The sequence below is a fragment of the Scyliorhinus torazame genome, chromosome 7 (assembly GCF_047496885.1).
Source record: "Scyliorhinus torazame isolate Kashiwa2021f chromosome 7, sScyTor2.1, whole genome shotgun sequence".
Classification (NCBI taxonomy): Eukaryota; Metazoa; Chordata; class Chondrichthyes; order Carcharhiniformes; family Scyliorhinidae; genus Scyliorhinus; species Scyliorhinus torazame.
In genome coordinates, this window is record NC_092713.1 from 297,247,843 (window position 1) to 297,265,515 (window position 17,673).

The 17,673-nt window shown below is 49.7% G+C and overlaps 1 protein-coding gene across 7 annotated transcripts in view; it reads right to left on the reverse strand.

Annotated features, from left to right (window-relative positions):
- Nucleotides 1-15,198, reverse strand: part of LOC140427113 (prolyl 4-hydroxylase subunit alpha-2-like) — a 195,791-nt gene extending 180,593 nt beyond the window's left edge. For 2 of the 7 annotated variants that reach the window (XM_072512642.1, XM_072512638.1), the window contains exon 1: nt 14,660-15,198. The gene's annotated coding sequence lies outside the window, so the exon portion shown is untranslated. The remainder of the gene's footprint in view (nt 1-14,659) is intronic. The other 5 variants (XM_072512643.1, XM_072512637.1, XM_072512639.1 and 2 more) reach the window with 3 other exon arrangements.
- Nucleotides 15,199-17,673: the final 2,475 nt, after the last annotated feature.

Here is a 17,673-nt window from a genome sequence, read left to right on the forward strand (position 1 = left end):
TGAGTGTTCTCTTCGGGCGGTGTGCGGTCAGCTGAGCTGGAGTCCTGGGAGTCCATCCAAGATGGCGGCTCCCATTGGTCGCACATGGCTGGGGGTGCACAAAATGGTGGCGCCCGTCCACCGAACGTGGCGTCTGCGGGACAAGATGGCGGTGCCCAGGGGCCGCACGTGGCCCTGGAGTAGGAAGATGGCGGCGCCCGACGGCCGCACAGGTACCGCGGTGAGGTGGATGGGCCGAAGTCACGCTGCTGGAATGCCTGTCCCGCTGGCGTGGATTAAACCACCTCTCTTACTGGCGGGACAAGGCGGCGCGGGCGGGCTCCAGGGTCCTGGGGGGGGGCGCGGGGGGATCTGGCCACAGGGGGTGCCCCCACGGTGGCCTGGCCTGCGATCGGGGCCCACCGATCCGCGGGCGGGCCTGTGCCGTGGGGGCACTCTTTTCCTCCCGCCTTCGCCACGATCTCCACCATGGCGGAGGCGGAAGAGACTCCCTCCACTGCGCATGCGCGGGGATGCCGTGAGCGGCCGCTGACGCTCCCGTGCATGCGCTGTCCGGCAATGTCATTTCCACGCCAGCTGGCGGGGCACCAAACGCCTTTCCCGCCAGCTGGCGGGGCGGAGGTCAGTCCGGCGCGGGCCTAGCCCCTCAAGGTTAGGGCTCGGCCACTCAAGATGCGGAGGATTCCGCACCTTTGGGGCGGCGCAATGCCGGACTGATGTGCGCCTTTCTTGGCGCCGGTCGGCGGATATCGTGCCGATTACGGAGAATTTCGCCCCAGGAGTGCACGGTAGAATTCTTCCAGCGATTCCCCAGGGATTTGTCACCTCGTTGCTAGCAGATGTCGGGCGTAGACCTGGTTTACCGGGCGAATATAATGTCCTTTTAGCAGCTCTATTGCTGTATCGAACTTCCGCATCCTCGATGAGGTTGTAAATTTCCGGGCTCACCCTCGAGTGCAGGACTTGCATTTTCTGTTCTCCCGTGGGTGTGTTTTCGGCCGTTTCGAGATATCCTTTAAAACACGCCAGCCAGTGCTTGAAGATTGCCGCTGAGTTCGCCGCGTGGGGGCTGAGTTGCAGACACTCCGGCTTGATTCGGAGCTCCATCCTTTTAAATCTAGCTTATTAAACTGATGCACGATCAATGACCACTAAAGCGAGGTTGTAGTCCAACTGAAGGCTTTAATAAGCTAGATGTTTCCCCCAGGAGCTCAGGTACAGAATGAAGGCTGCTGGGGCGGCACGGGCTCTTATACCCCACCTTGTAGGGCGGAGCTACCATACAGCTTGACCAACAGGAAACATCCAATATCTACCAATGGTGTTCCAGCATTACCAGGTACCGTAATACCTCTACACAGACTACCACACACTGGTAATGCTGTGCAATACTGGAGTGTGTAGCTTTCTGCAGTTTAGATTCAGTGTTGCACAGTAGTACTTGATGACAATATTGCCAATCGGGCAAGTAAATTTGCAAATTTAAAGAAATATCTTTAATAGTTATCCCTTTTAGAGTTGATGTTGGGGTCATTTTAATTGCTGGTGCATTTTAGACTCACACACACACACGTAATGGCACAGTATCTTCAATAGTCTCCAATGTAAGCCCTAAAAGTGTGGTTAGGGTTTGAAAATATCAATGGAAATCAGCTCTGTCACCGGACCAGATTGCACGATGGGCCATTTGGTCAAGTAATGCAATACAAAGTGCACAATGATGGAAACCACAGGTGTCCAGACATAAGGGGCGGATTCTCCGACCACCCGACGGGTCGGAGAAACGCCGGGGAGTGGCGTGAATCCCGCTCCCGCCGGCCGCCGAATTCTCCGGCACCGGCGGGAATCGCGCCAGTCGGCTGGCCCCTCCTGGCGATTCTCCAGCCCGCGATGGGCCGAAGTCCCACTGCTGTAATGCCGGTTCCGCCGGCGTGAATTAAACCACTCCCCTTACCGGCGGGACCTGGCGGCGCGAGTGGGCTCCGGGGTCCTGGTGGGGCCGTGGGCGATCTGGCCCCGGGGGGTGCCCCCTCGGTGGCCTGGCGCGTGATAGGGGCCCACCGATCCGCGGGTGGGCCTGTGCCGTGGGGGCACTCTTTCCCCTCCGCATCGGCCATAGCCTCCGCGAAGGCCGACGCGGAGGTGAACCCCCCCTTGCGCATGCACGGGGATGACCTCAGCAGCCGCTGACGCTCTCGCGCATGCACGGACTTCCGCCAGCCGGCGGAGTCCCTTCGGCCCCGGCAGGCATGGCGCCAAAGGCCTTCCACGCCAGCCGACGAGACGGCAACCACTCCGGCGCTGGCCTCGCCCCTAAAGGTGAGGGCTTGGCCCCTAAAGATGCGCAGAAATCTGCACCTTTGGGGCGGCCCGACGCCGGAGTGTTTCACGCACTCCAGCCCGCCGGGACCCCCCGCCCCGCCGGGTAGGGGAGAATCCCGCCCAAGGCCTACCGTGAAAGGGCATAAACCAAAGAATAAAAAACAAAGATTAATACAGCACAGGAACAGGCCCTTTGGCCCTCCAAGCCTGTACCAGTCATGATACCATCCTTGGCCAAAACCCTCAGCACTTCCTAGTGCTGTATTCCTCTATACCCATCCTATCCATGTATTTGTCGAGATGCCTTTTGAACGCCGTTAATGTATCTGCTTCCACAACCTCCCGTGGCAGCGTGTTCCAGGCACTCACCACCCTCAGTGTAAAAAACCTGCCTTGCACGTCTCCTCTAAATTTTGCCCCATGGACCTTAAACCTATTCCCCCCACTGAATGACCCCCTCCGCCCTGGGAAAGAGTGCCTTCCCATCCATTCGATCTATGCCTCTCATAATCTTGTAGACCTCTATCAGGTCACCCTTAACCTTCATCGTTCCAATGAAAACAGTCCGAGTCTATTCAGCCGTTCCATATAGCTAACACCCTCCAGACCAGGCAACATCCTGATAAATCTCCAAAGCCTCCACATTTGGTAGTGTGCCGACCAGAATTGTGCGCAATATTCCAAGTGTGGCTTTACCAAGTTTCGATACAACTGTAGCATGACTTGCCAATTTTTATATTCGATGCCCCATCCAAATGAAGGCAAGCATTCCATATGCTTTCTTGACTACCATGTCCACTTGTGTTGCCACTTTCAAAGATCTGTGGCCATGTACACCCAAATCCCTTTGACTTATATTCCTGAGAGATTTGCCATTTATTGTATATTTCCCCTCTACGTTAGACTGATCAAAATGCATTAACTCACATTTGTTCGGATTAAACTCCATTTGCCATTTCTCTGCCAAGTCTCCAACCTATCCATGTCCTGATATATCCTCTGACAATCCTCAACACCATCTGCCACTCCACCAACCTTGGTGTCATCCGCGAACTTACTAATCAGACAGCAATGTTGTAGCGAAATGCAGGAAGGGACGTTTAAACTCGACAACCACAGACATTTGTAGACCCTGAGCAAGAGGGTCATCTGATTGTTGTGGTTGCAAAGGGCTGTTAAGGTGGAAACTGCCTAGGGATAATGAAGCAGATGTGTCCTGTTTACCAGACATCAGGAAGAATTACCTCAGCCACATGTGGGTCTTACACATACATCATCTGAAATTCTAGAAGGTGAAGAAATTGGTATAAAGGAATGGGAAATCGAAGCCTTCGGAGTGAAATCCCTGGTCACTGCTTCCTCAAGGGTCTTTTACTCTGAGATTTTTTATCAAACCTGTTTCATTACACATTAGCAAATCCAAAATAGCCTGATCCCTGGTTGGATACACAACATATTGTTCTCGGAAACGGTTCTGAATATACTCTATGAGTTATTCCTCATGGCTACTTCTGCCAATTTTATTTTCCCAATCTACAAGATTAAAGTCACCCATGATTAAAACACTGTCTTTTGTTAAATGCGCTTATTATTTCCTGATGTAGTCTCCATTCTACAGTATAGCTACTAATTGAGGCCTACAGGCGACTCCAACCAGTGACTTCCATTCCATGTTATTTCTTATCGCCACCCATATGGATTCTACATCTTCTAATCCAGGATAATTTCTTGCTATTGTACTTATTCCATTGCATACAAACAAAGCTACCCCATCATCCTTTTCTTCCTGCCTGTCTGTACGAAGTCACATACCTCTGAATATTTAGTGACCATTTTTGATCTCCTTGTAACCGCGTCTTTAGAATGGCTATAAGATCATATGCATTCACGTTAATTTGTGCCGTTAATTCATTTATTTTGCGCCAAATGCTTCGTGCATTTAGATAAAGAGGCCAGCGAGAATTGTCTGGTGCAGTGGGTTCCCAATGTGTTGTGTATTGTGCTGGAGAGTTGGAGGTAAGGAAGCCAGGCCCTCCTTTTTACAGTCCTGGCTTTCAGAAGACAGGGAGAAAGTGGGTTTGTAAGGTATGTGGGCAGGACTGGAGGGTAATTGGGGGGGGCAGAAGTGAGTGGGCCCAGAGGTTATCACCAAAGTTCCAAAGATTCGCAATTCACATCTATGCTCCCGTGTTCAACATTTCCCCAGCCAGGATAAGTAACCTCTCAGGGACTTTGTCATCCCTTCTGAATCTTGTAAGTTTCAACAAGATCAATTCTCATTCTTTTCAACTCAAAAGGGTATCGGCCCAATTTATCACAGGAAAACTGCCTCATCCCAAAAATCAATCAAATGTACCTGCACTATATCACCTCCAAGGCAAGGATATTAACAGCTGCAAGCAGTTCCCCAGGTATGGTCTCGCCAAAGTTGTATACAATTGTAGCAAGACTTTTACATTCTTGTATTTCAACCCCCTTGCAATAAAATCCAACATGCTACTTGTCTTCTAATTGTTGGCTGTATCTGCATGCTAATTTTGTGCTCCTTGTACAAGTATACCCAAGCTTCTCCAAACATTAATATTTAAAAGTTTCATGCGTTTGAAAAATAAATTCTGATTTTCTACTCTTCCTGCCAAAGTGGATAACCTCACACTTCCCACATTATACAGTATCTATCAACTTGCTGCCCACTCATCTAACCTGTCTGCATCCCATTGCAGTCTCTTTGTGTGCTCCTCATTGCTTCCATCCACCCAGGTTTGGAAATAAGCAGTAATAATAATAATCTTTATTAGTGTCACAAGCAGGCTTACAATTAAAACTGCAATAAGTTACTGTGAAAATCCCCTAGTCGCCACACTACGGTGCCTGTTCGGGTACACTGAGGGAGAATACAGAATGCCCAATTCACCTAGCAAGCACGTCGTTTGGGACTTGTGGGACCAAAGCTCCTGGAGAACGTGCAGACTCCGCACAGTCACCTAAGCCGGGAATCGAACTCGGGTCCCTGGCACTGTGAAGCAACTGTGCGAACCACTGTGCTACCATGCTGCCTTCATGGTGACACAGATATGGCCAGAGGCTCATGATCAAGTGAAATATGACACCATGGTTGCAAATTGTCTGATTGAGCATCAGACAGTTGCCAGAAGAGAGGGGTTGTTATCTGGGGAGCAGAATTTGTGGCAGGGATTGAAGGCAATGGCTTCTGTCTTCATACGATTTAGTTGAAGAAAATATCTGGTCGTCCAGTGCTGAATGTCAGACAGGTAGTTTGGCCATTTCTAGACAGTGGACAGTTGACAGAGGTGGTGGTGAGGTAGAGTTAGGTAGGAACATCGTACATGTGAAACTGGAGTTTCCAGATGTAGTTGCAAAAGGGCAGCAGTGCAAGGAAATAAAATGTTAAACCAAGGCACCATGGTGACCATGCAAGTGGAAGTAAATGATTCGGGCACTATTTCATAGAGCAGTATGGGGGTGTCCTAGCCAAATTATCCCTCTACCAACATCACTTGGGGGAGAAAAGAGATTATCTGGTTCTCACATTGTTGTTTATGACAGCTTGCCGTGCGCAAACTCCCATTTTTAAAACTTCTTTCACGGTAAGTGAGTGTCACTGGCTAGTCCAGCATTAATTGCCCATTCCTAATTGCCCTTAAGAAGATAGTAGCGAGCCACCTTCTTGAACCACTGCAGTCCATGTGGAATAGGAACACCCGCCGACATTAAAACAGTTCAACTGTAAAACATTTTGCGGCATTCTGAGGAGGCTATATGTTGCTATATAAATGCAAGTCTTTCTTTTCTTTTTATAAAGTGCCAATATGCTTTGCAGAAATGGGAAATAAACTGAGGTAAAGGAATATTTTGCAATCTGTAACTGCACACAAGAGTCTTTGGATTCTGATGATCTCTGTTAACTAATTACAGATGCTTTTAACTGAAATGTAACCTGATTGTTTTGGGAATACTGGAACTATTGTCTGAACTTTGCTGTAAAACTGCAGGCAATCTGTTCAGTCTTGCCTCATCACGAAAATGCAATTCAGATGCCACACCTCTTCCAGTTCGAGACACTCAACACTCGGCACAGTTATAACCATTTTGCAGCAAACAGTGTCAGGGCTGCTGCATTTCATCAGAAGGGTGTAATTTCTTTTCAAGTGCCTCAAAACATTAGGTCACTTCTTTTATATTCTCATTCCCTGCAGCGCACACCCACAGAGCATATTGTTCTACTTAACAAGAGGTGTCTTTCTGGAGAAGTGTCGCAGGAACCATTTTGTTTGACAAACGTATGCACGTTGTATTGATAGAAGCTGCATCAAAATACATGGTTAAGTCTGAAATGTCTTGTATTCATGGCACTATCTGGTGGCACCACTGAGTCTAAAGAAAAGGCACTTCCTCTCCTTATTGTCAGGCTCTTCAGCTGATTGCATACCAGGAAGGATAACCTGATGAGGTTAACTTTGACTTGCATCCGACCACGTGGATAAAATGACAACATTGCCTTGGGGCATGGGAAGAAAATTTGAGACAGTAGAGCCTGAGGGGCAAAAATCGTAATGTTGTAGGAACTCAGGAACCTGCATCCATTGCAGTCTAAGGATAATCTCTTAAGACTCTTCCCCGCCGCAAGAACGTCACGGGCGAGCCGCGTACAATGGAAAAATCCATTGACCTCAGGCGGGATTCTCCGGTTGCCGGGCGAACGCGGCCGGAGAATCCTGCCCCTACTCTCTCTTAGCTCAATGCATAGCTCGCTTAACTCTCACTCAGAGAATATTGCGTTCCAGACCTCTTGAGCACATGATCTAAGTTGACACCCCCGGTGCAATAGTGAGGGAGTGGCACACTGGGGGCAGGATTCTGTGATCCTGAGGCTAAGCATTGACGCATTTCTCGACGGCGTCAACACGGCCTCAGGATCAGCATTTCTGGCCATAACAAGGAATTTTACGACTCCTGCTCGGCCCATCCTGGCGCCAATTCTCCGCTATGTGCAGAATCGCGTGCCGGCGTCGGGACGGCATGGCGCGATTCGCGCCGGTCGCGGGCATTTTCCGGCCCGGCCCAGGGCTGAGAGAATTGCACCCTGGATGTGCTGCCTGTTAGATGTGATGTTGAACTGAAGTCCCGGCTGCACGCTCAGGGGGCTTAAACAACCTTGTGGCACTATCTGGGGAAGAGCAGTGAAGTTCTTTCTGGTTTCCAAGCCAATATTTAGCCTTGAACCAAATGCTGCACATGAGACTTTATGTGTGCAAATTGCCAGTGATAATTCCTACATTGCTTCAAAAGACACTTTGTTTTAAGTTGTGAAAGATGCTAATGTAATGGCCGGTCTTCCTTTCACAGTCACAGAATGGTTTCTGTGCAGAAGGAGGCCACGCAGCATGTCATCTCTGTACTGGCTCTCTGAAGGAACAATTCACCTATTGTCAATCTCCTGCCCGTGCTCTGCAGCCCTGCACATTCTTCTTTTTCAGATAATAATCCACTGTCAGGCAGTGCATTCCAGATCTTAACCACTCGCTGCGTGAAAAAGATTTTCCTCAAGTCACCTTTGCTTCTTTTGCCAATTATCTTAAATCTGGCCCTCTGGTTCTGAATCCTTCCACCATTGGGAACAGTTTTTGTCTATCTATTCTGATTCTGATTCTGAATACCTCTTAACATTCTCTTCCCCAAGAAAAATAATCCCAACTTCTCCAACCTACCTTAATAACTGAAGTTCCTCATCCTTGGATCCATTCTCATGAATCTTTTCTGCACTCTATCTAATGTCGTCATATTCTTCCTAACCTGTGATGCCAAGAACTGGACAAATAATCCACTTGAGGTCGAACAAGTGTACTATATAAGTTTAACATATCTTCATTGCCTTTAACACAATGCCTCCATTAATAAGGCATAACATACTGAATGATTTATTAACTGCTCTCTCAACTTGCCACCTTCATATACACCCAGATCCCTCTGCGTCTGCACTTTCGTTAGAGTTGCACCCTTTACTTTGCACTGTCTCTCTGTGATCTTTCTACTGAAATGAATCACTTCACACTTTCTTTCATTTTGTGACAATCACTCTCTCCCTGACTGTTTACATATTAAGATTTTCCCTGATTTAGAAGGAAGCTTGTTAAAGATGTAACAAATATTCACAGCATCCCAGATAGGAAGGAGGGATGGTCCCAAGGAGGAAAAGTGAAAACAAAAATTGGTCGTGGGGAAAGGTGTTCCCATGCAAGGTTGTTAGGAGTTTTCGAAAGGTTGGGGATTAGGGGCGGGGTTCTCCGGTCGCCGCCACCGAAATCGCGTTCTCCGATCAGCCGGAGAATCCCGTTTCTGATTAAATCGGGGGCAGCGCCGCTTTCGCGATGCTCCACCCCGACCAGCGGAGTCCCTGGCGGCGTGGGTCTCTCATGTCTTACCTGTCAGGAACTCAGTCCAGTGCCGCCACAGTCAGGGAAGAGCCGGTCCGCAGGAAAGCAGTCTTTGGCAGGGACTGGGGGCACTGTTGGAGCATGGTCCGGGGCTCGCAAGCCAGCCAAAGAGTGGGGCACTATTTTGCAGGTCGGGTCCACGCGCGGCCGGCGCCATGTCACGCAGCGCGGCCGCTGCAGACCACCGCCATGCACATGGACAGAGCCAGCAATTCTCCAGGCTGTATCGGCAGCTAGAGCCGGGTACTCTATGCTGCGTGGCTGCTCGCCTCCAGCCAAACGGAGGATCGGTGGCCGTTTTACGCCAAATTTTCAGTCGTAAAAGGCCACCGTTCCCATGCCAGCGTTAGGACATAGCCTGGGAATCGGTGAATGCAGCCCCAGATCTTTGGGAAGGAATTTCAGAGATCATGGGTGGAGGTGCCCACAGTGACTTCCGCTCAGATTTCTCTGTTCCCTGGGCAGCACGGTGGTGCAGTGGTTAGCACTGCTGCCTTCAGTGCTGAGGTCCCGGGTTCGATCCCGGCCCTGGGTCTGTTTGGAGTTTGCACATTCTCCCTGTGTCTGCATGGGTCTCGCCCCCACAGTCCAAAGATGTGCAGGTTAGGTGGATTGGTCAAGCTAAATTGCCCCTTAATTGGAAAAAAATAATTCTGTACTCTGAATTTATAAAACCAAAACATTTTTAAAAGAACTTTAAAATCAAAGATTTCCCTGTTCCCTGCCATCACCACCTTAAAATAAAAAAGCTTCATCAATAGATTGGATACTGACTCAGTTGAAAGAGTTACCTGAGCAGACAAAACAATCCAGTTGTTTTAAGAGAGGCTGCCTGAACAGATTGTTTGTTTTGGGCCAAGGAAATCTTTGTGCACCCCCTCCTTCTACCTGTAAGCATAACTGTATTTGAAATCTGCAGTGATGCTAAACACATTTGGTCATTCATTTGCTAGCGGTACTTGGTAACGTTTGCTCATTTTAAAAGGAGGGGGAGCAACTTCGAAGGCTACAGAGGAGAACGGGTCAAGGGGCTGCCAGCCACGTCGGGAGCGAAACCCCGGAGGTTGGCTTCCTAGGGAAGGCAAAGAGACGTTCATGGGGGGTTTCATTAGTCGCAGTGCACAGGAGCGACTGAATGGAGTGAAGTGCGTCGGGGAGGACCTCCTGTCAGCGGGAGGCCAGGAGATTTCTGGACCGTAGGGCCAGCTGGACGGCCCTCCAGACCGTCCCATTCTCCCTCTCCACCTGGGGTTGTAGCTGGTCGTCCTGCTCGAGGCAATGCCCCTGTTGAGCAGGTACTGGCCCAGCTCATCGCTCATGAACGAGGATCCCCGGTTGCTGTGGACGGAGGCGGGGAAGCCGAACAGAGCGAAGATGGTGTCTAGGGCTTTGATGACGGTGGCAGGCGTCATGTCGGGGCATGGGACGGCAAAGGGGAATCGGGAATATTCATCGACCACACTGAGAAAGTACGTGTTGCGGTCGGTGGAGAGGAGGGGCCCTTTGAAGTCCACGCTGAGGCGTTCAAAGGGGTGGGAGGCCTTCACCAGTCATGCAAGGACTGCCTGGTAGATATGCGGTTTACACTCCGCGCAGACCTGGCAGTCTCTGGTGATCGCACTGACTTCCTCGATGGAGTAGGGCAGGTTGCGGGCCTTGATGAAATGGTAAAAACGTGTGATCCCTGGGTGACAGAGGTTGTCGTGCAGGGTCCAGAGTCGGTCCACTTGTGCGCTGGCACATGTACCTCGGGATAGGGCATCGGGGGGCTCGTTGAGCTTACCGGGGCGATACAAAATACTCGTAATTGTAGGTGGAGAGCTCGATCCTCCACCTCAAGATTTTATCATTTTTGATCTTGCCCCGCTGTGTGTTATTAAACATATGAAAGCAACCGACCGTTGGTCAATGAGGAGAGTGAATCTCCTGCCGGCCAGGTAATGCCTCCAATGCCGCACAGCTTCAAAGATGGCTTGGGCCTCTTTTTCGACGGAGGAGTGCCGAATTTCGGAGGCATGGAGGGTGCGGAAAAGAATGCCACAGGCCTGCCTGCCTGGTTGAGGGTGGCGACCAGAGCGACGTCTGATGCATCGCTCTCGACTTGGAAGGGGAGCATCTCGGCGACCATGTGCACCGTGGCCTTGGCGATGTCGGTCTTGATACGGTTAAAGGCCTGGTGAGCCTCGGCCGTCAGAGGAAAAACAGTGGATTGAATGAGTGGGCAGGCCTTGTCCGCATAGTTTGGGACCCACTGGGCGTAATACGAAAAGAACCCCAGGCAACGTTTGAGGGCCTTGGGGCAGTGGGGGAGGGGGAGTTCCATGAGGATGGCTAAGCGGTTTGTGCTGAACATGCACTTCTCCTTGTTATACGTTGAGGGGAGTGGCGGTGTGGAGAAATTTGGCAAGGTTGGCGTCATGGTCCTGCTGGTTGTGGCCGCAGATGGTGATGTTATCCAGGTACGGGAAAGTGGCCCGCAGCCTGTACCGGTCAACCATTCTGTCCATCTCCTGTTGGAAGACCGAGACCTTGTGGTGACGCCAAAGGGAACCCTAAGAAAGTGGGAAAGGCGGCCATCTGCCTCGAACGCAGTGTATGGGCGGTCCACCTTGCAGGTGGGGAGCTGGTGGTAGGCCAATTTCAGGTCTACTGTCGAGAAGACCCGGTTCCGTGCAATCTGATTGACCATATCAGATATGCGTGGGAGGGGGTACCCGTCGAGCTGCGTGTACCGATTGATGGTCTGACTGTAGTCAACGACCATCCTGTTTTTCTCCCCAGTTTTGACCACTACCACTTGGGCTCTCCAGGGGCTGTTGCTGGCCTCGATGATGCCTTCCCGAAGCAGCCGCTGGATTTCAGACCTGATGAAGTTCCTGTCCTGGGCGCTGTACCGTCTGCTCCTGGTGGCGATGGGTTTGCAATCCGGGGTTAGGTTTGCAAAAAGGGAAGGTGGGTCGACCTTAAGGGTCGCGAGGCCGCACACAGTAAGGAGTGGTAGGGGTCCGCCGAATTTCAGGGTTAGGCTCTGGAGGTTGCACTGGAAGTCCAGGCCGAGTGGCAAGGCAGCGCAGAGGTTGGGGAGGACGTAGAGGCGGAAGCCGCTGAACTCCACGCCCTGGACAGTGGGAGTGGCGATGCCGTATCCCCGGATTGCCACGGAGTGGGACCCGGAGGCCAGGGAGATTCTCTGGTTAACGGGGTGTACTGCGAGGGAGCAGTGCCTTACCGTATCGGGGTGAATGAATCTCTGAGTGCTCCCGGAGTCCAGCAGGCAGGAGATCTCGTGCCCGTTGACCTTCACTTTAGTTGAAGCAGTCACGAGGTTCTGTGGCCGAGACTGGTCAATCGTAACCGAGGCGAGACGCGGCTGGTCGTTGGCGGTTGCAGGCAATGAGCGGCCGGATGAGGTGCCCGACGGGCATGTGTCCTGAGTCGGGTAAGATGGCGGCACCCACGGGCCGCACGTGTTGTGGGGGAAGCAAGATGGCGGCGCCCGTTGGTCCTGGGAGGAACAAGATGGCGGCGCCCACGGGCCGCATGTGGTACGAGTCGGGCAAGATGGCGGCGTCCACTGGCTGCATGTGGGGGGTGCCGGGACAATAGCGGCGACTGAGCGGGCCTGGCACACGGCAGCGAAATGTCCCTTCTTGCCACAGGCCTTGCAGAGGGTGCTCCGCGCCGGACAGCGCTGTTGGGGGTGTTTTGACTGCCCACAGAAGTAGCATTTGGGCACCACCCGGAGTTGGTTGGCTGCCGCGCGGCACAGGCGTGGAATTGGCTGAGGGCGGTCGCTGATGGGGTCCACGATGGGCCGGCCCTCTGCGGAGCCCATGATGCACAGGGGGGGTGGGCCACGTGGTCTGGGCATATGCCTGAATGTTGCGTGATGCGACCGTAAGTGAAAGCGCTAGTTTTTTGGTCACCGCAAGGTCGAGCGTGGCCCCCTCTAAGAGGCGCTGGCGGATGTAGTCAGACCCGATGCCCGTAACAAATGCATCTCTCATTAGCAAATTCTAGTGTTCCGTGGCCGAAACGGCCTGACAGTCACAGTCTCTAACCAGGGGGAGCAGGGCGCGCCAGAAATCTTCCACCGACTCACCGGGAATTTGACGCCGCGTGGAGAGGAGGTGCCTGACGTAGAATGTGTTAGACCGCTGAGCGTAGTTTTCCTTCAGTAGCGCCATGTCCTCTGCGTACGTCGGCGCGTCCTGGACAACTGGAAAGGTGTTGGAGCTCAGCCGCGTGCAAAGGATCTGGAGCTTCTGTGCTTCTGGAATTTTGTCTGCCACAGACCCGATGTACGCTTCAAAACAAGTTAGCCAATGTTCAAAGTACTTTTTGGCGTTGTCTGCTTGCGGATGCAGCTGCAGGCGAGCCGGCTTGATGCGGAGGTCCATCTTCTGAAAAACTCGGTGTAATAAATTGATGCACGATCACTTACACAAAGACGAGAGTAGGATGTAATCGAGGCTTTATTACACTGAGATGTGTGGCCTCCTACAGCAGCTGACAAAATGGCTGCTGTACTGGGAGCACACCTATTTATACTCCGCCTACTGGGCGGAACCAGCAGGCAGGGATCTACCCCCGTAGCTGTAGTACAGGGGCCTTACTGTAAAGCAACTATATCAACATCCTATATACGCAGAACAGTTTTTCACTGTACCTCGGTACACTTGACAATAAAACAAATCCAAATCTAATCAAATCCAAGTCATATTCTAGGCCAAGAATCTTCCTTCCGTTGGGATTCACAGTTCTTGCCAGCAGCACATTCCTGCCCACGGGTTTCTTGGATGCGTCGAGCAGCTTTAATAGGAAATCCCATTTACATTCAGCGGGAGTAGAGAATCCTACTGCCAGCGACTGGTGCGCCACCGAGAAACATCCGGCGGGAGGACCAGAGAATCCAAGCCCAGGACTTGGAAGGTCAGAGTGTGTTCATAATGTGGCCAAACAGATTGAGTATCCTTCCAATGCTGCTGATGGAAAGCTCTGTGGGCGGGAGTGTCACCCGGCTAGTCAGGGCCTGCAGAGGGCAACAGAAACCAGTGCTATTGCCAAGCAGAACGATGGGCAAACACATGAAAATCCATCGTCACCCTCCTAGGGCATAGTACCTGAAGAGAGAGAGAATGAGCGCAGTGAAACACTGCCGGCCAGCAGGGCTGTTGCTGTCTGTGCTCCAGAGTTGTGTTACTCACAGCTGAAAACAGCTTGAATAACTTTGTTGGAGCAAAACAATTTCTGTCCCTGCGGAGACCTCTTTCTGGGTCGAAAGTGACGAATTGCTGTGTGCGCTGTAGCAAAAAGGACCGGTCCATAAACACATCCAGACCGACAGTCCTGTAACATGAACGTAACTGAATTATTTGTAAGAATGGAGCTGAATTTTCTGGTCATTTGTTTTCAGAAACAAGCAAACAAGTATTATATTCAGCGGGAAGCACGCATGCAACGCTCGGAATGTTTGCAAACTTATCACGTTCTGAGTAAACATGGGAGTGGGGGAAATGAAAGTACATCTGGAACATTCTGAGCAAAACATTGCTTATATAACAGCAGCGGACATGCGAGTTAACTTCAAACACAACTCTGGAAGGAGCTGCGGGTAGAGCTTGGGAAGGGGACAGCAGTGGGGTTTAAAGAAGCTGCACATCTGCTAAAAACACGCTAAACATCAGAAGGGAGGGGGCAAAAAACACGGCAGAGAGAGAGAGCGGCAGATTAGATCCATTCTCCGCGATCGGTGTCTCTGCCTGATTTCAGATTGCTATGGGAGATTTCAGGTTGATTCTTCAATCAGTATCCCTCCCTCCCTGCGGGGACAGTGCCCCCCAGGACATTCCAATCAGTCCTCAGCCCAAGAGATGTCTTACCTCCCAGAGGAATTGACGACTCTCCTTGTTGACCCGCGGCAGTTAGCTGTTCCTCTCTTTCTCTCTCTCGCTCCCTGGCTTTTCTGCTTCTGATTTCCAGGATCATGAAATCTCTCTCTGCTGCCACGTAGTGATCGGCCCCCAAAAGCCAAACTCCTCCTGAAAGCACCGCCACTCAGTTCAGCAGGAGCCTGCAGAAATTACTCCATCCCTGGCAAGTGTCACCCTGGGGGTGGGGGGTTGGTCTAGTCAATGGGACCCAGACAAAAGTTTGCAAATTTTATCCTATAACCCGATTCAGGGACTGACTGTTTTATTTCGCAATTGGTTTAAAGTTAATTAACAGAGGCGCTCCATTGTTTTAGATTGGGCGCAAAAACATTCTCCAGTACAACTGGAACTGAGTACAGGGAAATGTTTCAGGCTTTTTGATCTCTCAAACCTGCATTTGTTTTCCAACAAGTTTGCCCTAAATCGATAAGAATTCAGAAAAAAAAATAAACCCAGCCTTATTTGAGGGAAAATAAAGCTTCTCCAGACGCCTCTGTCTTTACTGCTGCATTTTAAAGACAGAAATCAGGGCAGGACGATAGTGTGTTTTGATGAATTACGGTATCAGAAAGCCGTTCCACTCATTATCCTGGATTTGAGTCGTGCAGGAGTGCACGCTCTCAGTTATGGGCGCTGGCCAGCATTGGAGGGGGGAGAGAGTTGCCATTCACCCCTCAGCTTTATTGGAGTTTTACATTATAACTACTCTTCCAAGTGGCAGGGACAATTCCTGACCTTTACTCATAGTTGGTGAGGTGGATGGAGTAAGAAATAGCCTTTGCTCCCTTAAAACAGAAAATGCTGGAGGTACTCAGCTTTCGGTTTGAAAGTGAGGTACTGAGGTCAGCAGCAACTGTGTTGAATTTGAATAAGGGTAATTACTAAGGGAGGAGGGCAGAGTTGGCTGGAGCTGGACTGGGAAAGGAGTTGCGCAGAAAAGATGGTTGATCAGCAATGGCAGATATTTATGAAAAAGTGCACGCAATAAAGATATATCCCAGTGAGGAAGATTCTAGGAAGGGAATACATCAACCATGGTTTACCAATGACTTCAAGGATCGCATTAAACTAAAAGAAAAACATACAATGTGGCAAAGATTAATGGTAAACCAGATGATTGGGAAAGTTTTAACAAACCAACAAACAATGACCAAAAAGTAAAGAGGGAGAAAATAAACTGAGGATAAACCAGCAAGTAATATAAAAACAGATAATAAAAGTTTATTTAATTATGTAGAAAGGATAAGAGAATATAGGCCACTTGGAGAATGAGACTGAGGATATAATAATGGGGAATCAAGACATGGCAGAGGAGTTAAATAAATAATTTGTGTCAGTCTTCACGGAAGTCCAAACTAATAGCATTCCAAAAATACTAAATAATCGAGGGGCAAAGGTGATGTGTGTGTGTATGGGGGGGGGGGGGAGGGGGGGTGGAGGGGAGAAATAAGTATATGAAGACTATGAGAAAAAAAGTATGAGGAAAACTAATGGGGCTAAACCCCAATATGTCCTTTGGACCTGATGGTTTGTAATCTAGGATACTAAAGAGATACAGAGATACAGGATTCTTCCAAGAATCTTTAAATTCTGAAAAAGTCCCAGAGGATTGGAAAACTGACAGTGTAATTCAATGTTATTCCTGTATTCAAAGCGGAGGGAGACAAAAAGCAGCCAAGCAGAGTTCAATTTGCTTAACATCCATCATTGAGAAAATGTTAGAGTCCATTAACAAGGATGTAATAACAGAACATTTAGAAATATATAATACAAACAAGCTGAGTAGCATAGCTTCATGAATCATAGATTCATATAATTTACAGTGCAGAAGGAGGCCACTCGGACCATCGGGCCCGCACCGTCCCTGGAAAGAGCACCCCACCCAAGCACACACCTCAAATCATTTCCATGACCCAGTAACCCCACCTAATCGTTTTGGACACCAAAGGCAATTTAGTATAGCCAATCCACCTAACCTGCACATCTTTGGACTGTGGGAGGAAACCAGTGCCCCGGAGAAAACCCACGAAGACACGGGGAAATGTGCAGACTTCACACAGACAGTGGTCTAAGTGGGAATCGAACCTGGGACCTTGGAGCTGTGAAGCAACAGTGCTCACCACTGTGCTACCGTGTCGTCCCAAGGGGAAATTGTGCCTGTCAAATCTATTAACATTTTAATGAGAAGGCTAGATAAAGGGGGCCAGTAGATGTAATATACTTAGTTTTCCAAAAAGCATTTGATACGGTACCACACAAATGGCTACTTAATAAGATAAGAGTACATGGAGTTGCATGTATTAGCATGGATAGAGGATTGGCTAACTGATCGAAGACAGAGAGTTGGGATAAGGGGCATTTTCAGGATGGTAAACTGTAACTAGAGGAGTACCACATTGATCTGTGCTGGGCCACAATTATTTACAATATATATTAATGATTTAGATGAGGAAAGCAAATGTATTTTTGCCAGGTTTGTGGATGACACAAGAATAGGAGTGCAGGCAAATGATGAGGATGACACAGAGGGTCTCCAGAGGGATATAGACAGATTATGTGAGTGGGCAAAAACTTGGCAGATGGATTATAGATGTAGGAAAACGTGAGCTTTTGCACTTTGGTCGGAAGAATAAGGGAGTTGAATATTATTTAAATGGAGAAAGACTGCAGAAAGCTGCAGCACTGAGGGATTTGGAGATCATCATGCATGAATCCCCAAAAGCTAGCATGGAAGTTCAGCAGATAATAAGGAAGTCAAATGGAATGGAGTATAAAAATAGGGAAGTTTTGCTAAAACTATTCAAGGTATTAGTTAGACCACACCTGGAATACTATGAACAGTTCTGGTCCCCTTATCTAAGGAAAGATATACTGGTATTAGAAGCAATCCAGAGAAGGTTCACTAGGTTGTACTCATTAGGACACAAAGAAAAATGACAAATCCCAAACTACCACAGCAACTT